Source organism: Bos grunniens, chromosome 14, assembly GCF_055505025.1.
Source record: "Bos grunniens cultivar Pamir isolate PY7600 chromosome 14, Bosgru_T2T1.0, whole genome shotgun sequence".
NCBI lineage: Eukaryota > Metazoa > Chordata > Mammalia > Artiodactyla > Bovidae > Bos > Bos grunniens.
Genome location: NC_141178.1, coordinates 72,208,498 through 72,230,884, shown reverse-complemented (window position 1 = coordinate 72,230,884; position 22,387 = coordinate 72,208,498). Strand labels below are relative to the sequence as shown.

The window sequence follows — 22,387 nt, the reverse complement described above, 5'->3', positions numbered from 1 at the left end:
TAAACACATATGATGTTTGTTCAGTGCTTGCTGCCTGATTTAGCCATGGTTCAATCATTTGCTCTGACATAGTTATCACTTAGCAAATAGCCGTACAAATATGTAGGAGAGTAGTCTGTGAAAATTAGGTTTCATTCTTCCCAATGCTCTAAGTCAGTATTCAAAAACAAATCCAGACTGGGGCCAGACAGATACCTTGAGTGAAACAGGCCACATGCATAGGGTAAGGAATGTCCCATCTCAGTGGTGTTGCTTCTAGTAAACTACAGCGAGTTGTTGACAGGCACCATGCAGAAAAGTGGGCTGTTGTTGCCAGGCCTTCTGACTTCACAGGAAATCGGAAAACCAGATTTTTATGGAAATCTCTGAATATTTTAGTGTAGTATTTGTTCATCACTCATTCATTTAAAATAGTGAGTTAAGCAAAAACACATTATAGGGCTGGCTGTGGTCCACTAGCCACTGCTGAAGAATTCAGCTCTAAATGGTGATGAGAAATCATGAAGATGTTAAGTCATTCATTACCCCACCTGGGAGAGTCATCCTAAGGCCATTCTGAAGGGAAGACCACCACTGACCATTCTGATTCAACTTCTGATTGTTCACTCTAATGCTATTCTCATCTAGATGGAGTCAGACTGGATATTCTCTAGACAAGGGTTTGAGCATCACAGACAGCTACTGCTCTTGATTGAATTGTTAGTGCTTGGGGTAGGGGGGAGATGGCTGAAGGGGGAGCTGGGAGGGCTAATCTAGTCTCCTTGCCGTACTTACTGGACATGCTCTGCTTTTCTACCTAAATAATGTAAAGAAGGTTTAAACAATCTCTGAGGTTGTAACTAAAAGATGCATTTTTACTTAAGTCATAATTATAGAGACCTTGCTAAATACCATATCATTGTAATCTGCATCTTAGTATGAAGAAAGCAAAAATCCCACTCTTATTTTGGAGTGAGTGGAGGAGAAAAAGGGACCAAATCGATGGGATCATATATTGTTTACCTGACTACGCACACATAGCCTGTTTAACCAAGAAAAAAATAACATAATGATGTTATAACCCAGTGTGAACTACATTGTGTCTACCCTAAAAGCCATAAAATCTATTTACTCTTCTCTGATTATTTTCAACCTTCTGTGTTCCCTTCCAGGTTAATCTGGGAGATGAATTGTCAGTGTTGTGTTATTCTAGGTCAGAGTTTTGTTTTCTTTTCCTAATTCCAGGAAACTGAAGTTAGGACGGTATTTAATATTCAGTAGGACAGCTCTGGAGTCTGGCTACCTAAGTTTGAATCTCAAGGTCATTATTTTGTGTCCAGGAGTTTTGGATAATGTCTTTGATAGCTCTGGGCCTCAGTTTCCAAAGCTGCAAAAAGAAGATGTTGTAAGGATTGTGTGGATGAAATAAGTAAAAATGGATAGAATGCTTTCTGGCACATAATGAGTGTTCTGTGAATGTCATATATCATGATTTATGTTCCTTATTGCATAGATGCCCACATAATATCCAACTGATGGTTTTTCTCACACCCAATCAGTGGTTGAGCATCCAATCAGCATATGTTGATTAAGAAGAGGGATTTAAGTAGGCTTAATGCCTTCAGTGCGGAGAAGACAATGGCACCCCACTCCAGTACTCTTGCCTGGAAAATCCCATGGACGGAGGAGCCTGGTAGGCTGCAGTCCATGGGGTGGCTAAGAGTCAGATACGACTGAGCGACTTCACTTTCACCTTTTACTTTCATGCATTGGAGAAAGAAATGGCAACCCACTCCAGTGTTCTTGCCTGGAGAATCCCAGGGACAGGGAAGCCTAGTGGGCTGCCGTCTATGGGGTCACACAGAGTTGGACACGACTGAAGCGACTTAGCAGCAGCAGCAGCAGCAGCAACGCCTTCAGTGAAGACCCACCCTCAGAGGGAAAAGGGCTATCAAATAGGGGCTTCTCTGATGATCTTACCTTACACACACTATGGGCTCCAATCCCTTGAGGTTCACCTAGGAACCATGCCTTCCCAAACTGATAGACTGCCATTCAACCTTCAGAGATCAGCTCAATGCCATCAACTGTCAAGCTTTTGTGAAGGACCCAGGTAGCATTCCTTGCTCCTTCATGCTCTCACAGGGCTTCCCAGGTGGTGCTAGTGGTACAGAATCTGCCTGCAAGTGTAAGGGATACAAGAGATGCAGGTTTGATCCCTGGAGAAGGAAATGGCAACCCACTCCAGTATTCTTGCCTGGAGAATCCCATGGACAGAGAAGCCTGGCAGGCTACAGTCCACGGGGTCGCAGAGAGTCAGACACGGCTGAGCATACACGAGCTTATGCTTCCTCTTGTGCTCTCACGGTTAACACTCCTGTGTGACAGCAGTCAGTCTCTTCAATCATGTTGTTTTTCCCTCCTCTATGCTGTGAGCATGTGTGGAGCAGGAATCAGGCTGCTTCCTTCGACCCCTAGTACTTTGTAAAGTGCTTGGTACCTCATGGAGACACAGAAACTATTTGTTCAATGAAAGAGTAGAAAGATAACTAGTGGCTAAAATTCCGAAGGAATGTCAATGGGCAAGGGAACATAGGGATGAATTATGCGAATTGTTGCTACTGGTTCAAATTGTATTTTCTTTTTGGTTTTCTCTAGATCAATGGTTGGCTTAATCTAATCTATTAAAGAATAGTCAAATTCTGTTGCAAAATGATTGTAAACGTAAGAAGTCAGATTAACTGCTCACTGTCAGCTGTAACACGTCCCATAGTTAATTTCATCTCCTGTTCAACTCAGCACTGTTCAGCTTGGTGTCCTTGATGCTGTTACATGTCCTGATGTTGCCCAGTAATTCCTCTCAGCATTTGTGTCCTTTGTCCTCCATTCCATTTTGCCAAATTCTACTTATTCTCTGTGGCTCAACTTCATTCTCAAACTCTTCCCCCAAATTGCCCTATGCATATGGCCTTCATTAATATTTCACAATTGCCATAATTACCATAACACACTTTTTCATATTTTTATGACCTCCCTGACAGTGTATGCATTCCTATGAGGAAGATCCACATATTCTGTTTTCCTTTATGTATCTTATATTAACAGTGCCTACAAATTTCTAAGCAACCGGGACACATTTTAGAGCAAAGGAATTTTTTTCTTTTTCTTTCTAAGGGAAATTGTAACAAATATAAGTATTAAATATTGTTTGTCTTTCATTTTACTAAAGGTATGAGGCTTCTCTGGTGGCTCAGATGGTAAAGAATCCACCTGCAATGCAGGAGACTTGAGTTTGATCCCTGGATTAGGAAGATCCCCTGGAGAAGGAAATGGCTACCCACTCTAGTATTCTTGCCTGGGAAATCCTGTGGACAGAGGAGCCAGGTGGGCTACAGTTCATAGGGTCACAAAAAGTCAGACATGTCTGAGTGACGAGCACTTTCACTTTTCAAAAAATGCTTTCTGATTCCTATTACTCACCAAAATAAGCTTTATATATATCAATTGTTTAAGCAAAAATCATGAAATTATAAAAATATAACAAGTGCTAAAAGTAGACCTATTTAAGACACTGGTATTGGTCAGAAAAAGTAAAGAAAAAGATTGATAATATAAATATTTTGAAAATAGTATTTTTGCATATCATACTACTTAGTGGTAAATGGTACACAGTAACATATGTGTCAGAAAAATAATATTGTGAATATGTCAATAAGAAAAATGAGCCTATCAAAAAACAAACTGAGTAAATACATGATAAAAAATGAATACAATAATCAGATAAAGTTCATACTTCCTTGTGATCCAATAGAAAATTAAATGAACACTGAGATAAAACTCAAGACTGGAGAAAAATTACCATGATGTTTCCAGGGGGTGATTCATTGATATGTATCCAAAAGCCTCAGAGAGTCTCCATGTGCTCACCAAAAATTCCGCTTACAGAGTAAAAATGGGTGTGACATAGCGGGGAGGGCATTGCCAACATTGTTGTGCCTGCTTCCTTTTCTTTATGCTTTTTCTTTCTTAAATAACATATTTTCTATCTTTCCTAAGAAGAATCTATTAGATATTTGTAACATAAATATACTCTTAACTAAAAATCCAATGTGCTATTTAAAAAAAGATACAGAAGCTAATACTGGAAAACATCTTCTTCATTTATGGTCCAGGGTGAACATAGAAGCTTTTTACTTTTTTTCCAGTTTATATAAAATGTAATTATGAACATGTTAAAAGGAAGAACAAGTTTTGTACAAAAAATCCGGGATTTTTTTTTTTCTAATTATGGACTTGAATTATGGCTTCAATTCTTAGCTCTCTGGCTTGGGGGCAGTTTCCATAGGCCCCTGGAGCCTTGATTTTTCTCATCAGTAATAAAGATTTCTATTATAATACCTACATTCAGGTTTGTTGTGAGGTTAAATTAAATAAACAAGGTAGAGAATCTGGCCAGGTTCCTGGTTCTCAATAAATGGCCATCATTCCATACAGTGAAACCCTTAGAGAAAAGAACCAGTTCATTTTAAATTGAGAAATCATTTAGTCAATATAAAGGTAGATACAAGTGTTAATGTAACTTGAACAAGAGACTCTTTTATGAAAGTGTGAATCTATGGGCTTTGCACATGATGAGTGCTTGAAGTCGGTTTCTTTGGCTGTAGAAGGTGAGGTCTGAATTTCCAGAGGCTGGGCTGACTCTCTGATCTTGTTACACTTCCAGCATCGTACCAGCATCTTTGGCTAACATTCTGCTTGGTGTGTTTCTTCACTATTTCCTTATCGAGGTCTCTAACTTGGGACTAGGCTTTGCTTGGAACGTCGGTATGTCTGATGTCAGCTCTTATATTTGTACTAATAGCTCTGCTGACAAAGAACAGGGGGAGGAAAACGAAGCTTCAATACCTGCTTGCCAAATGCTTGCTCATAAACTTTCCCAATGCAGAAAACCTCTCTAAAGCCACTTGTAGATTTTCTCTCTTTTTAAAAATGGTCTGACATTTATTCTTTATCACATTACTGTCTCTGGCTGATCTTCCAATAAAGAGCCTCTTGCTCTATCTCCAGTATACATGCCTTAATCCCCTCTTTATCTGGCAGGGGGTTTCTCAGATGTGCATGATAGATGCTGAGAGATTTGCTAACAGGTGGGGTGAGGATCACCCCCAGGCTCCAGGGGGACCTCACTTGACAAACAAAGGCAATGGCTCTGGAAGTTAATGCCTGGACTGCTTGTGTGTTGAGGACAGATGAAGGGGGCAGTGGAGGACATTCAACATACTATTTCCAATATGCGACATAGAAGTGTTCAGGACATGTTTGCCAATGTAAAGATGAGCCTTACCTATGACATCTGCCAGATAGTATCAGTTCAGTTGCTCAGTCATATACATCTCTTTGTTACCCCATTAGACTGCAGCACAACAGGCTTCCCTGTCCATTGCCAGCTCACGGAGCTTACTCAAACTCATGTCCACTGAGTTGGTGATGCCATCCAACCATATCATCCTCTGTCGTCCCCTTCTCCTCCCATCTTCAATTTTCCCAGAATCAGGTCTTTTCCAATGAGTCAGTTCTTCACAACAGGTGCCAAAGTATTGGAACTTCAGCTTTAGCATCATTCCTTCCAATGAATATTCAGGACTGATTTGCTTTAGAATGGACTGCTTGGATCTCCTTGCAGTCCAAGGGACTCTCAAGAGTCTTCTCCAACACCACAGTTCAAAAGTATCAATCATTCAGCGCTCACCTTTCTTTATGGTCTAACTCTCACATCTATACATGACTACTAGAAAATTGTAGCTTTGACTAGACAGACCTTTGTCAGCAAAGTAATATCTCTGCTTTTTAATATGCTGTCTAGGTTGGTAAGGAGCAAGGAGCAAGTGTCTTTAATTTCAAAGCTGTAGTCACCATCTGCAGTGATTTTGGTGCCCAAGAAAATAAAGTCTCGCATTATTTCCCCATCTATTTGCCATGAAGTGATAGGACCAGATGCCATGATCTTAGTTTTCTGAATGTTGAGTTTTAAGCCAGCTTTTTCACTCTCCTCTTTCACTGTCATCAAGAGGCTCTTCAGTTCCTCTTCACTTTCTGCCATAAGGGGGTGTCATCTGTATATTTGAGGTTATTGATATTTCTCCCTGCAATCATGATTCAAGCTTGTGCTTCATTCAGCCCAGCATTTCACCTGATGTACTCTGCATATAAGTTAAATAAGCAGGGTGACAATTTACAGCCTTGATGTACTCCTTTCCCAATTTGGAACAAGTCTACTGTTCCATGTCTGGTTCTAACTGTTGCTTCCTGACCTGCATACAGATTTCTTAGGAGGCAGGTAAGGTGTTCAGCCAGATGGATGCTGATGGTCAATGATCTGCTAAGAGGCTGTGCTCTTACTAAGACAGTGTGTAAATCCAATCCCTCCTCCTCAGTCATGTATTATTCCTGCCAAGGTTCTTACAGCCCCCGTCAAATACCTCCAGGCGAGCCCCACAGAGCTAAGTATTTATGTGAGTTTGAAAAAGACTGATTTTGGATGTGAGCTGAAGTGGGCTCAAGCTATCTAGGTTATATTAGCATATGCACATAAAATGGGCCTCCCTCGTGGCTCAGACAGTAAAGAATCTGTCTGCAATGCGGGAGACCCAGGTTTGACCCCTGGCTCCGGAAGATCCCCTGGAAAAGGGAATGGCAACCCACTCCAGTATTCTTGCATGGCGAATCCTATAGACAGAGGACCCTGGTGGGTTACAGTACATGGGATCACAAAGAGTCAGACATGACTGAGCAACTAACATTTCACATTCATACAAAATAGATTAGCTTATTCATATAAAATACTATAAAATAACATATGGGAGGCCATAAAGGGGCATTACATCTCAGTGGGAATCTCCTCGCAGCTCCACTGCTGTTTCCTCTGGGAAGCCACCCCTGATTTTCACAGGCAGCTTTTTTACCCCTTGTCTAGCTACAGGGCTCCCTTGTACAGACATTTGTCCCTTCATCTCCTTTCCTTAATTTAGGTTCCCCAGTAACTTATTTATTCTAGGCCTGTCTCAGGGCAAGTACTCAAGGAACTGTGAGTATTCTTGCCTGGAGAATTCCATGGACAGAGGAGCTTGACAGGCTATAGAGTCCATGGAGTTGCAAAGACTTGAACACAACTGAACTACTAACACTTGCACTTTTTGGAGTTTAGACTTGAGATAGGAAGTGTGCTCCTTGACTTCCCCTCCTCTATAGCCTCCCAAGCTGAGGGAGAATAGGGTTGTCTGGGCCCCTCAGTCTGAGTAGTGGTCACTGGCTCCAAAGTTGGGAGGGGTGAGGAGGAGCAGGCATGGTGAGTCAGGGGCCTGGACATGAAGCATTGGTGGTGGGTGGAGTGTTCATTCCCGGAATACCTTTGGTACTTGCTTGTCTACAGTCTGTGTTTCTTTTCTTCCAAGAGCTTCAAGGATGATTCTGCCTTCTCACCACTACAGTTCCCTCCTTATCACTTTGACTTTGCTCTTTCCAAAGTAGGACAGAACTATTTTAACTAAACCATTGCATGCATCACGTGTAGTTCAGAGATATACCAAAAGGATGGTTCCAGAAGTCCCCTGGAAGGTCACATGAAGGATAAATCCTTTTGCTGATGATTCCCGTCTCTGGGCACAGGAGAAAGTGGGGAGACAGAGAGGATGGAAGTGGGGCTCAGCTGCCCCCAGCCCTCCTCCACCTACATGGGTTCATCCCCAAAGCAAAACTATCGTCAGTGACCTGTGGGGTGCATAGTGGGGATTGGAGCTAGTTCTAGAAGTTGAAATAGGGACAGAAACATGAGCAGCAGGGGACAGCCATCTACTGACGTCAACAGAAAGGGAGAGAGGCCCTTTGTCTTGATCACCACTCCATGGTGGTTCAGATTAAGTCTAGAGCCTATTGAAAAAATAATAATAACCATGAAAATTATAACTGTTAACATAAATTGAGCTACTGCAAACATTGCTTAATTGAGTGCAATGCTCATGCACATACAGAAAATAAGCAGTATTCTTTCCTACTTACTAATAAGTAATCTGGAACTTGGAGAGGTTAGTAACATTGTCTGAGGTTCTATAGTTTGAAAGTGTGGTGTTATAATCTGAACCCAAGTGATCTGACTCCAGAGCACCCCAGAACTATTATACTATGCATTCTAGGCCTTTTTTTGCTTCAAATTTTCAAAGTGCACACACACACACATATACATGCACAATTATAATGCAAACCCTTTTTATTACTAAAATGTTCACACGCATCTATCATTTAATACGATGATGGGGACTGAGCAATTGGATGCCCCACCAGTTTTTGTTTTAAATAACAACTTCATTGAGGTATATTTTACCTTCCATAAAATGTACCCATTTAAAATGTACATTTTAGTGCTTTTTGGTATATTCAGATATATTTGGTATATTCATATATATATATATATCTGATATATTTGGTTGCAATCATCAACTCTACTTATTTAAACTTCATCACTCCTGAAAGAAGGCCCACACCCATTAGTAATCACTCCCTATTTCCTTTTCCCCCAAGCCTCTAGTAATTATTAATCTACTGTCTGTTTCTATGGAATTGGCTATTCTGGGCATGGCATATAAATGGCATCATATGTATGTGGTCTTTTGCGAAGAATTTCTTCCACTTAGCATGTGTTCAAGCTTCATCCACATTGTAACCTGTACCAGTAATTTATTTTTTTATGGCTTAATAATATTCTGTTGTAGGGAAGTACCCTAATTTGTTCATAGATTCATCTATTGATGGTATGCTGGCTACCTGTTTTTTTTTTTTCCACTTTACATTTTCTTTCTTTTTTTAATTTATTTATTTTAATTGGAGGCTAGTAACTTTACAATATTTTGTTGGTTTTTCCATACATCAACATGAATCCGCCACGGGTGTACAAGTGTTCCCAATCCTGAATCCCCCTCCCACCTCCCTCCCCATACCATCCCTCTGGATCATCCCAGCACACCAGACCCAAGCATTCTGTATCCTGCATAGAATCTGGACTGGTAATTCATTTCTTATGTGATATTATACATGTTTCAATGCCATTCTCCCAAATCATCCCACCCTCTCCCTCTCCCACAGAGTCCAAAAGACTGTTCTATACATCTGTGTCTTTTTTGCTGTCTCACATACAGGGTTATCATTACCATCTTTCTAAGTTCCATATATATGCGTTATATACTGTATTGGTGTTTTTCTTTCTGGCTTACTTCACTCTGTATAATCGGCTCCAGTTTCATCCACCTCATTAGAACTGATTCAAATGTATTCTTTTTAATGGCTGAGTAATATTTCATTGTGTATATGTACCACAGCTTTCTTATCCATTCATTTGCTGATGAACATCTAGGTTGCTTTCGTGTCCTGGCTATTATAAATAGTGCTGTGATGAACATTGGGGTACATGTGTCTCTTTCAATTCTGGTTTCCTCGGTGTGTATTCCCAGCAGTAGGTTTGCTGGGTCATAAGGCAGTTCTATTTCCAGTTTTTTTAAGGAATCTCCACACTGTTCTCCATTGTGGCTGTACTAGTTTGCATTCCCACCAACAGTGTAAGAGGGTTCCCTTTTCTCCACACCCTCTCCAGCATTTATTGCTTGTAGACTTTTGGATCGCAGCCATTCTGACTGGCACGAGATGGTACCTCATTGTGGTTTTGATTTGCATTTCTCTGATAGTGAGTGATGTTGAGCATCTTTTCATGTGTTTGTTAGCCATCTGTATGTCTTCTTTGGAGAAATGTCTATTTAGTTCTTTGGCCCATTTTTTGATTGGGTCATTTATTTTTCTGGAATTGAGCTGCAGGAATTGCTTGTATATTTTTGAGATTAGTTGTTTGTCAGTTGCTTCATTTGCTATTATTTTCTCCCATTCTGAAGGCTGTCTTTTCACCTTGCTTAAAGTTTTCTTTGTTGTGCAGAAGCTTTTAAATTTAATTAGGTCCCATTTGTTTATTTTTGCTTTTATTTCTGATATTCTGGAAGGTGGGTCATAGAGGATCCTGCTGTGATTTATGTCGGAGAGTGTTTTGCCTATGTTCTCCTCTAAGAGTTTTATAGTTTCTGGTCTTACATTTAGATCTTTAATCCATTTTGAGTTTATTTTTGTGTATGGTGTTAGAAAGTGTTCTAGTTTCATTCTTTTACAAGTGGTTGACCAGTTTTCCCAGCACCACTTGTTAAAGAGATTGTCTTTTCTCCATTGTATATTCTTGCCTCCTTTGTCAAAGATAAAGTGTCCATAGGTGCATGGATTTATCCCTGGGCTTTCTATTTTGTTCCATTGATCTATATTTCTGTCTTTGTGCCAGTACCATACTGTCTTGATGACTGTGGCTTTGTAGTAGAGCCTGAAGTCAGGTAGGTTGATTCCTCTAGTTCCATTCTTTCTCAAGATTGCTTTGGCTATTTGAGTTTTTTTGTATTTCCATACAAATTGTGAAATTATTTGGTCTAGCTCTGTGAAAAATACTGTTGGTAGATTGATAAGGATTGCATTGAATCTATAGATTGCTTTGGGTAGTATACTCATTTTCACTATACTGATTCTTCTGATCCATGAACATGGTATATTTCTCCATCTATTAGTGTCCTCTTTGATTTCTTTCACCAGTGTTTTATAGTTTTCTATATATATGTCTTTAGTTTCCTTAGGTAGATATATTCCTAAGTATTTTATTCTTTTCATTGTGATGGTGAATGGAATTGTTTCCTTAATTTCTCTATTTTCTCATTATTAGTGTATAGGAATGTAAGGGATTTCTGTGTGTTGATTTTATATCCTGAAATTTTACTATATTCATTGATTGCTACTGCTGCTGATGCTAAGTCGCTTCAGTCATGTCCAACTCTGTGTGACCCCATAGACAGCAGCCCACCAGGCTCCGCCATCCCTGGGATTCTCCAGGCAAGAACACTGGAGTGGGTTGCCATTTCCTTCTCTAATGCATGAAAATGAAAGTGAAAGTGAAGTTGCTCAGTCGTGTCCGACTCTTTGCGACCCCATGGACTGCAGCCTACCAGGCTCCTCTGCCCATGGGATTTTCCAGGCAAGAGTACTGGAGTGGTGTGCCATTGCCTTCTCCAATATTCACTGATTAGCTCTAGTAATTTTCTGATGGAGTCTTTAGGGTTTTCTATGTAGAGGATCATGTCATCTGCAAACAGTGAGAGTTTTACTTCTTCTTTTCCAAATTGGATTCTTTTTATTTCTTTTTGTGCTCTGATTGCTGTGGCCAAAACTTCCAGAACTATGTTGAATAGTAGTGGTGAAAGTGGGTACCCTTGTCTTGTTCCTGATTTTAGGGGAAATGCTTTCTATTTTTCACCATTGAGGATAATGTTTGCTGTGGGTTTGTCATATATAGCTTTTATTATGTTGAGGTATGTTCCTTCTATTCCTGCTTTCTGAAGAGTTTTTTATCATAAGTGGATGTTGAATTTTGTCAAAGGCTTTCTCTGCATCTATTGAGATAATCATATGGCTTTTATTTTTCAATTTGTTAATGTGGTGTATTACATTGATTGATTTGCAGATATTGAAGAATCCTTGCATCCCTGGGATAAAGGCCACTTGGTCATGGTGTATGATCTTCTTAAAGTGTTGTTGGATTCTGATTGCTAGAATTTTGTTAAGGATTTTTTCATCTATGTTCATCAGTAATATTGGCCTGTAGTTTTCTTCTTTTGTGGCATCTTTGTCAGGTTTTGGTATTAGGGTGATGGTGGCCTCATAGAATGAGTTTGGAAGTTTACCTTCCTCTGCAATTTTCTGGAAGAGTTTGAGTAGGATAGGTGTTAGCTCTTCTCTAAATTTTTGGTAGAATTCAGCTGTGAAGCCATCTGGACCTGGGCTTTTGTTTGCTGGAAGATTTCTGATTACAGTTTCAATTTCTGTGCTTGTGATGGGTCTGTTAAGATTTTCTATTTCTTCCTGGTCCAGTTTTGGAAAGTTGTACTTTTCTAAGAATTTGTCCATTTCTTCCACGTTGCCCATTTTATTGGCATATAATTGTTGATAGTAGTCTCTTATGATCCTTTGTATTTCTGTGTTGTCTGTTATGATCTCTCCATTTTCGTTTCTAATTTTATTGATTTGATTTTTCTCCCTTTGTTTCTTGATGAGTCTGGCTAATGGTTTATCAATTTTATTTATCCTTTCAAAGAGCCAGCTTTTGGCTTTGTTGACTTTTGTTATGGTCTCTTTTGTTTCTTTTGCATTTATTTCTGCCCTAATTTTTAAGATTTCTTTCCTTCTACTAACCCCTTGGTTCTTCATTTCTTACTTTTCTAGTTGCTTTAGGTGTAGAGTTAGGTTATTTATTTGACTTTTTTCTTGTTTCTTGAGGTATGCCTGTATTGCTATGAACTTTCCCCTTAGCACTGCTCTTACAGTGTCCCACAGGTTTTGGGTTGTTGTGTTTTCATTTTCATTCGTTTCTATGCATATTTTGATTTCTTTTTTGATTTCTTCTGTGATTTGTTGGTTATTCAGAAGTGTGTTGTTCAGCCTCCATATATTGGAATTTTTAATAGTTTTTCTCCTGTAATTGAGATCTAATCTTACTACATCATGGTATAAAAGATGTTTGGAATGATTTCAATTTTTTTGAATTTACCAAGGCGAGATTTACAGCCCAGGATGTGATCTATCCTGGAGAAGGTTCCGTGTGTGCTTGAGAAAAAGGTGAAATTCATTGTTTTGGGGTGAAATGTCGTATAAATATCAATTAGGTCTAACTGGTCTATTGTATCATTTAAAGTTTGTGTTTCTTTGTTAATTTTCTGTTTAGTTGATCTATCCATAGGTATGAGTGCGGTATTAAAGTCTCCCACTATTATTGTGTTATTGTTAATTTCCCTTTTCATACTTGTTAGCATTTGTCTTACATATTGCGGTGCTCCTATGTTGGGTGCATATATATTTATAATTGTTATATCTTCTTCTTGGATTGATCCTTTGGTCATTATGTAGTGTCCTTCTTTGTATCTTTTCACAGCCTTTGTTTTAAAGTCTATTTTATCTGATATGAGTATTGCTACTCCTGCTTTCTTTTGGTCTCTATTTGCATGGAATATCTTTTTCCAGCCCTTCACTTTCAGTCTGTATGTGTCCCTTGTTTTGAGGTGGGTCTCTTGTAGACAACATATATATGGGTCTTGTTTTTGTATCCATTCAGCCAGTCCTTGTCTTTTGGTTGGGGCATTCAACCCATTTACGTTTAAGGTAATTATTGATAAGTATGATCCCGTTGCCATTTACTTTATTGTTTTGGGTTCGAGTTTATACACCCTTTTTGTGTTTCCTGTCTAGAGAATATCCTTTAGCATTTGTTGGAGAGCTGGTTTGGTGGTGCTGAATTCTCTCAGCTTCTGCTTGTCTGTAAAGCTTTTGATTTCTCCTTCATATTTGAATGAGATCCTTGCTGGGTACAGTAATCTGGGCTGTAGGTGATTTTCTTTCATCACTTTAAGTATGTCTTGCCATTCCCTCCTGGCCTGAAGATTTTTTTATTGAAAGATCAGCTGTTATCCTTATGGGAATCCCCTTGTGTATTATTTGTTGTTTTTCCCTTGCTGCTTTTAATATTTGTTCTTTGTGTTTGACCTTTGTTAATTTGATTAATACGTGTCTTGGGGTGTTTCGCCTTGGGTTTATCCTGTTTGGGACTCTATGGGTTTCTTGGACTTGGGTGACTATTTCCTTCCCCATTTTAGGGAAGTTTTCAACTATTATCTCCTCAAGTATTTTCTCATGGTCTTTCTTTTTGTCGTCTTCTTCTGGGACTCCTATGATTCAAATGTTGGAGCGTTTCATATTGTCCTGGAGGTCTCTGAGATTGTCATTTCTTTTAATTTGTTTTTCTTTTTTTCTCTCTGATTCGTTTATTTCTACCATTCTATCTTCTAATTCACTAATCCTATCTTCTGCCTCCGTTATTCTACTATTTGTTGCCTCCAGAGTGTTTTTGATCTTATATATTGCATTATTCATTATATATTGACTCTTTTTTATGTCTTCTAGGTCCTTATTAAACCTTTCTTGCATCTTCTCAATCCTTGTCTCCGGGCTATTTATATGTGATTCCATTTTTATTTCAAGATTTTGGATCATTTTCACTATCATTATTTGGAATTCTTTATCAGGTAGATTCCCTATCTCTTCCTCTTTTGTTTGGTTTGGTGGGCATTTATCCTGTTCCTTTACCTGCTGGGTATTCCTCTGTCTCTTCATCTTGTTTATATTGCTGCATTTGGGGTGGCCTTTCTGTATTCTGACAGTTTGTGGAGTTCTCTTTATTGTGGAGTTTCCTCACTTTGGGTGGGGTTGTATCGGTGGCTTGTCAAGGTTTCTTGGTTAGGGAAGCTTGTGTTGGTGTTCTGGTGGGTGGAGCTGGATTTCTTCTCTCTGGAGTGCAATGAAGTGTCCAGTAATGAGTTATGAGATGTCAATGGTTTTGGAGTAAATTTGGGCAGCCTGTATATTGAAGCTCAGGGCTGTGTTCCTCTGTTGCTGGAGAATTTGCGTGGTATGTCTTGCTCTGAAATTTGTTGGCCCTTGGGTGGTGTTTTGTTTCAGTGTAGATATGGAGGCATTTGATGAGCTCCTATTGGTTAATGTTCCCTGGAGTCAGAAGTTCTCTGATGTTCTCAGGATTTAGACTTAAGCCTCCTGCTTCTGGTTTCCAGTCTTATTTTCACAGTAGTCTCAAGACTTCTCCTTCTATACAGCACCATTGATAAAACAGCTAGGTTAAAGATGAAAAGTTTCTCCACAGTGAGGGACACCCAGAGAGGTTCACAGAGTTACATTGAGAAGAGAAGAGGGAGGAGGGAGTTAGAGGTGACCCGAATGAGATGAGGTGGAATCAAAAGAGGAGAGAGCAAGCTAGCGAGTAATCACTTCCTTATGTGTGCTCCACAGTCTGGACTGCTCAGAGATGTTCACGGAGTTATACAGAGAAGGGAAGAGGAAGGAAGGAGACAGAGGTGGCCAGGAGGATAAAAGGGGGGAATGAAAAGGCGATAGACAGATCCAACCAGTAATCAGTTTCCTAAGTGTTCTCCAACTGTCTGGAACACACAGAGATTCACAGAGTTGGGTAGAGAAGAGAAGGGGGAGGGAGGAGACAGAGGCAACCTGGTCGAGAAAAAGGAGAGTCCAAAGGATGAGAGAGCAGTCAAGCCAGTAATCTCACTCCCAAGTAAAAATGGGTACTGAAGATTGGGTTTTTAAAGGTGCAAAATTGATAACAAATACCAAAAAGCAAAGATTAAAAATCTAGAGTAGAGGTTGGATTTTCAAAAATACAATATTAAAGAAAAGAAGAAGAAGAAAAAACAAAATCACAAAAATTATTAATATATATATATATATATGAAGTTTGCTTTAAAAAATAGGGTCTTTTTTTTTTGAAAGGTAATAGTAGGTTACAAAAATGAAAATTAAAGGAGTAATAGAGGACTTAAAAATTAAAAAAAGTTAAAAGAAAAAAAAAAAGAATGATCGTAAAAATAGTAAAAGTATATCTAGGACTTTCTCTGGTGTTGTGGGCAGTGTGGGGTCAGTTCATTTTTGGATAGTTCCTTGGTCCGTCTTATATTCCTCAAGATCCATAGGCCCCTTTCTATGTAGTCGGTACTAACTACAGGGTTTTAGTCTATTGCACCTGTCACTTCCAAGGCAGTTCCCTCTGTTTTAGCTTCTGTTTGCTGGTCTCTTCAGTGTCTGATTTCCGCCCTGACACAAGGCGAGGCGGTGGTGGACACTTTTTTTTAGGCTCACTTGTTCAGTCACGCTGTGGGGAGGGAGGGACATTGTAAACAAATAACACTGGCGTGTGCTCGCAGTGTCTCAGCCACATTGGGCCTGCCCTTGCTCACGGCACATGTGCCCTCCCTGCCCACACAGCTCAGGCTCTAGGTTGCTCCGCCGGGTACCATCCAAGGCCGGCCCTAGGCTGCATTCACCTCCCAGGTCTAAGCTGCTCAGGTTCAGGCATGGCGCAGACTCCGTTGGGCCTGCGTTTTGTGCCCTTCCCAGGTCCGAGCAGCTCAGCTGATGAGGTGTTTGGCGAGCGCGGTCACTGCGATTTATTGCCTGTCCTGTCCCTGCCGTTCGGTTTTCTGGGTGTACAGCCCGTGCACCTTCTCAGGCAGATGATGACTGTCTAGAACCCCAAGAAATCTTAGTTAGCAAAGAAGCCTGCTTGCAGTTTGATAGATAATGTCTCTCTGGGGCTGCGATTGCCCCTTTCCAGCTCTTGCTGCCTGTCACCGGAGGGGGATGGTCTGCAGCCGGCTAACTGTTCAGTCCTTTGTTCTGTGCATGGTCCTGGTGGTGTCTTAGGGCTTTTCGCATGGTAGCTATCCCACAGTCTGGTTTGCTAGCCCAAATTAATTCGCTCTGATTACCCTCGGGGCATTCAGGCCCAATCCTTACTCTAAGCAATGCAGCCTTCGCCTCCCTGCCCAGCCCCCACTTGCTAGTGGCGGATGCAGACGTCTGAACTGCCTCTCCGCTGGGGGAGTTACCACTGGGCTCCTAATCTGTGGGTTTTAATTATTTATTTATTTTTCCTCCCTGTTATGTTGCCCTCTGTGCTTCCAAGGCTCGCCATAGACTCGGCAGTGAGAGTGTTTCCTGGTGTTTGGAAACTTCTCTCTTTTTAAGACTCCCTTCCCGGGATAGAGATCCGTCCCTACCTCTTTTGTCTCTTTTTTTGTCTTTCATATTTTTTCCTACCTCTTTTCGAAGACAATGGGCTGCTTTTCTGGGTGCCTGATGTTCCTCTGCTGGCATTCAGAAGTTGTTTTGTGGAATTTACTCAGCATTTAAATGTTCTTTTGATGAATTTGTGGGGGAGAAAGTGGCCTCCCTGTCCCATTCCTCTGCCATCTTAGGACCGCCTCTACATTTTCTATTAGAGTATAATTGATTAACAATGTTGTGTTAGTTTCAGGTGAACAGCAAAGTGATTCAGTTATACATATACATATACCCATTCTTTTTCAACTTCCTTTGCCATTTAGGTTGTTTACATAATGTTGAGTGCTATACGGCAGTTCCTTATTGCTTATCCGTTTTAAGTAGAGTAGCATATACATGTCAATCCCAAACTCTTAATGTGAATAATGCTGCTATGGATATTCTTTTTCTGTAGACATATGTTTTCATTTCGTAGTGTATGCCTAAGAGTGGAACTGCCAAACTGTTTCCCTCAGTGGCTGCACCATCTTACAGTTCCACCAGCAAAGTACCAAATCTTTGCCAACACTTGTTGTCTGTTTTTTGTTTTGTTTTGTTTTTTTTTTTTAATAGCCATGCTGGTGGGAAAGAAGTGGTATTTCATTATGGTTAGGATTTACGTATTTCTAGTGATTAATATTGACCACCTTTTCATGTGTGTTTACTGGTCATATGCATGTCTTCTTTGAAGTAAGGTCTATTCAAATTCTTTACCCATTTTAAAAATTGCTCTCAGAGAGAAGAAAACACAAATTTAAAAAATGACCTAAAATATGAGATCTCTTTATATCTTCTGAATACAAGTCTTTCATCAGGCATGTGATTTGCAAGTATTTTCCTCCATTTGGTGGGTTACCTTTTCACTTTCTTGATGCATTATTTGAAGCACAAAAGATTTTACTTTTGATGAGGTCTAATTAATCAATATTTCTTCATTGCTAGTGCTTTTGGTGATACATGTAAGAATACTGGAGTGGGTTGCCATTCTCTTCTCCAGGGCACCTTACCAACCCAGGGATTAAACCCAGGTCTCTTGCATTGCAGGTGGATTTTTTACAGTCTGAGCTACCTGGGAAGCCCATATGTAGGAAACCATCACCTAAAGTCATGAAGATTACCTCCTGTGTTTTCTTCTATAAGTTTTATATTTTCAGCTTTATCGAGTTAGGTCTATTATCCATTAAGTTAATTACTCTATATGGCGTGAGGGTGAGGTTCCGCTTTAGTCTTTGCATGAGGACATCCAGTTGTCCCAGCACCATTTGTTGAAAATCCATCAGTTAATTTTTAAAGTCAAAGTTATCTTACAGATATTGTATATAGCATATTTGCATACATTTTAAAAAAGTTTTTCACTTGCTTAAATGTGATTTTTTTAAATAAAAGCCAGAATGTAACAGTTTATTCACAATGACTAGGACACTATCAGAAACATATTATATACTCAAATATTTAATGACTGGGCTTTTACATTATGCGAGGCTGCTAATAGATGGGGCTTCCCTGGTGGCTTAAATGGTAAAGAATCTACCTGTAATGCTGGAGACCAGGGTTCAATCCCTGGGTCAGGAAGATCCCCTGAAGGGCATGGCAACCCACTCCAGTACTCTTGCTTGGAGAATTCCACAGATAAAGGAGCCTGGTGGGGTCACAAAGAGTTGAATACAACCGAGCAACTAACACTTTCCTTATTTAGGATGTTACATCCAATCCTCTGCTAGATATACCCATCTATCACATCTTAAAAACAGTAACAAAGATGTTGTTGCATGTAGGGGAAAAGAAAAAGAATAAAGTAGAGCTTTAAGAAGAAAAATGGGATAGAAATATATGTTCATAGGCCTGTGTAATTTTGAGGTTCTCAATCAGGGTAGTAGTTTTGCGGTTGTTTCAGGGATGCCTGTGAGATAGCATCCTTGCTGAGAAGTGCTCTTTAAAACATGGTCCAAACTCTAAGGTTCTGCTCTCTCTTTTGCAATGATATGACTTTGGGCAATGGTGCCTTTATTTCCTGAAAAGTAGGACAAAAATAACTTCTGTACAGGATAATGGTAAGAATTAAGAGATATTGCCTTAGTCTGTTCAGCCGCTATAATAAAACACTATAAACTGGATAGCTTAACGGGCAACAGAAATTTATTTCTTGACATTCTGAAGGTTGGGAAGTCCAAGATCAATGTGCTGGCAGATTTGTTGTCTTGTGAAGGCCCATTTCTTGTTCATAGACAGTACCTTCTCATTTGTGTACTCATATAGTGAAAGGTGGAGAAGGCAATGGCACCCCACTCCAGTACTCTCGCCTGGAAAATCCCATGGACGGAGGAGCCTGGTAGGCTGCAGTCCTTGGGGTCGCTAAGAGTCGGACACAACTGAGCGACTTCACTTTCTCTTTTCACTTTCATGCATTGGAGAAGGAAATGGCAACCCACTCCAGTGTTCTTGCCTGGAGAATCCCAGGGACGGGGAAGCCTGGTGGGCTGCCATCTATGGGGTCACACAGAGTTGGACATGACTGAAGTGACTTAGCATAGCATAGCATAATGAAAGGGGCAAAGTTGTTCTCTGGGTCATTTTGTGTAAGCTCCTAATCCCATTTATGAGGGCAGAGCCAAAGGCCCCACCTCCTAATTCCATCACATAAATTTTGGGGGACCACATTCAATCTATATCAGATACCATACACTATAAAACCCATTGTCAGTAATATATAAATACATGCTTCTTTATCCAGTTACTCTCAGAAGAGAGAGCAAGCAGTGAAAAATATAAGAAAGAGCCCTGTATGAGAAAGAACTGTCCTCTGAAAATGACCATAGACTCATGCACTGATAGTTTTTCTTGAGGAGGGCATACACTATATCAAATAGAATTCTATTGGTCCTGGAAACTTTCTAAATTGCTCTTTATTTTGTTTACTTCTCTATCTGGGCACTGGGCAGACATTTTCCGTGAGCTTACTCAGTTTTTACTAGCAAGATTCATTTTTTCAAGTCTTTGTGTACATAGGTCTTGAACTCCTAAATCTTGCCTTCCTGTAAGCAGTGTTTTATATTAGAAACAAACTTAAATTTGAATCCCATGATTTCTAATTACTAGCTGTGTGACTTTGGATGTGTTGCTACAATGCTCTGAGCTTTAATTTCTTCAGTTATAGCTTTCTTTTCAATTGAATGTAGATGGATCAAAAAACTTAAGGAAACACTGAATAACCAGGACTTTAAAAAATAAATAAATAAAAAGAATAGAAAACCAGTGTGTAGCTCTTGGAATCTAAGGAACCAATGGACTTTTTTTTTTTTTTTGGTGGTAGTGAGGAGGCTCAAACACAGGCATCATTCAGTTCCAACTCTTTCTCCATCTCTATCACCAGGCTTCCCAAGAGAAAAAAAAAAAATTCATTGGCCTAGTTTAGATCATGTGCCCATCATATGCCCCTCAATTGACAGTCTTACTAAGACGTCAACAGATAATAGAGAAGATGGACCATGAATTCATTTGCTCCATGAATTTTGCTTGATAGGGCCTAACTACTGGAAAAGGGGCTCAACCAACCTATGGGATCTAATACAAAGAAGACTGCAGTATTAAGTAGTTTGACCAAACTTCTTTCCAGCCCTACTGATCTCTTTACTGGTGTCTCCAACTGGCCAAAGTCATCTGTAGCTTGATGGCAACAGAGCCCACTGATACAGTATATATGATGTCAACCTCCTAGGTAACACAGTAGAGAAGAGAAGGCTGGAAAGTGGATCTGTAGGGGCTATTGAAAAATATTTGTGTATATGATGTCCCTAACACTTTCACTTAAAGAGCAGAGACATTACTTTGCCAACAAAGGTCTGTCTAGTCAAGGCTATGGTTTTTCCAGTGGTCATGTATGTATGTGAGAGTTGGACTGTGAAGAAAGCTGAGTGCTGAAGAATTGATGCTTTTCAACTGTGATGTTGGAAAAGACTCTTTAAAGTCCCTTGGACTGCAAGGAGATCCAACCAGTCCATTATGAAGGAGATCAGCCCTGGGAATTCTTTGGAAGGAATGATGCTAAAGCTGAAACTCCAGTACTTTGGCCACCTCATGCGAAGAGTTGACTCATTGGAAAAGACTCTGATGCTGGGAGGGATTGGGGGCAGGAGGAGAAGGGGACCACAGAGGATGAGATGGCTGGATGGCATCACTGACTCGATGGACGTGAGTCTGAGTGAACTCCGGGAGTTGGTGATGGACAGGGAGGCCTGGCGTGCTGCGATTCATGGGGTCGCAAAGAGTCAGACACAACTGAGTGACTGAACTGACCTGAACTGAACACTTTCACGGTAGCAAATTCTTTTTTCCCTTCTATTTAGAAAAAGGCCTCCTGATTTCTCTTATCCCAGAAAAAAATAAGTGTATGTGCAGTCTCTGGTTCAGGAAATTCCTAATGATTTGGAGGTGGCCAAAGGCATGAGTCAGCATGTTTCTCTCCTTTTCTTCCCTGGCACAGCCTGGTCTCAGCAAGGCCTGGCTCCAGCTGTGCCCCCTCCTTGAGGAGCCTCATGGAGGCTGTGGGTGGCATTTCCTCCTACGCTGGTGGCTCTCTGAGCTCCTGCCAAGACTGAAGGAAGCCACTTCAAAAGACACCACCACACCACTGATAAATGGAATCAGAAGGACCCTGCTTCAGCCCAGACTGTCTCTAAGCCCTTTTCACCAGGCCCCGTTCTCGAGGGTGCATTCCTTTTCTAACTGGATTTGGGTGATGATGGGGGGTCTCTTTACCAGGCATCCATTTGTCAAGTACAGACTCAACCCCCAGTGTTAGGAATGTGGGGAGATGAGGGATTCAACTTGAAGATTAAAAAAATGGGGTTTCTGCCATGGCCTGCCTTCATGTTCTTTCTAGTTCCTATTTGCTAAATAAGGTTGGAATTCTTTTCAGGATACTCTAAGAAAAAAAGCTCACTTGTAATCTCTGAATGCATTAAGAATAGACTGACTCAAGTAAATTTACATTTTCTGCCATAGTTTTCAAGTGAATGCAATCACTGAGATTCCACGGTTTAGGAAAATAGACAAAAATAGATACTCGTAGTGAGTGAGTATTTCATGTCTTTTAAGGACAGCATGATATGGTGGGGAGAACACAGAAATGAAGCTCCCAAATCTGGATACTGTATTAGTATCAGTTGAACTTGGAAATGTCGTTTCTCCTCTTAGGACCTCAGTTTCAACATTTGTAGTGAGAGTTATATTTTTTAATACCGACCCTTAAGAAACTTGATCAGTATTCACAGGCTTGGAAGGCAAATTCCCTACTGTCTGGTTATTAATGAACTCATATCGCTTGGGGCACCCCTGCCTATTAGAGATTTTGTTAGCTTTTTCTTAATATACTAGGACTCAAACATTAGGCAAAGTGTTGAGTTCTTTCCCTTACTACTGAACATGTCTGATATTTAACAGGGGTAGGAAATGGGAGAGAGTATCTTTCTCTGTTATGCAAAAGGAGGTTGTACAGTTCAGTGTAGGATGGTGACCGTCTGGTAAGTGGCAACTCTGTCTGTTTGGATCCACTTCATGCCTTCCATTCCTATAGTCACTTTCCATTCCCAGAATGCTGCCGGTGAAACTC

The 22,387-nt window shown here is 40.3% G+C and overlaps 1 protein-coding gene across 35 annotated transcripts in view; it reads left to right on the top strand.

The window, feature by feature from the left end:
- The window catches only part of LOC147359668 (uncharacterized), a 587,603-nt gene that overhangs the window by 536,595 nt on the left and 28,621 nt on the right, over positions 1-22,387 (top strand). Inside the window, exon 5 of one of the 35 annotated variants that reach the window (XR_015140272.1) lies at positions 3,209-3,363. The exons of the other annotated variants lie outside the window; for them this stretch is intronic. The gene's annotated coding sequence lies outside the window, so the exon portion shown is untranslated. The remainder of the gene's footprint in view (positions 1-3,208; positions 3,364-22,387) is intronic. 35 annotated transcript variants of the gene reach the window in all.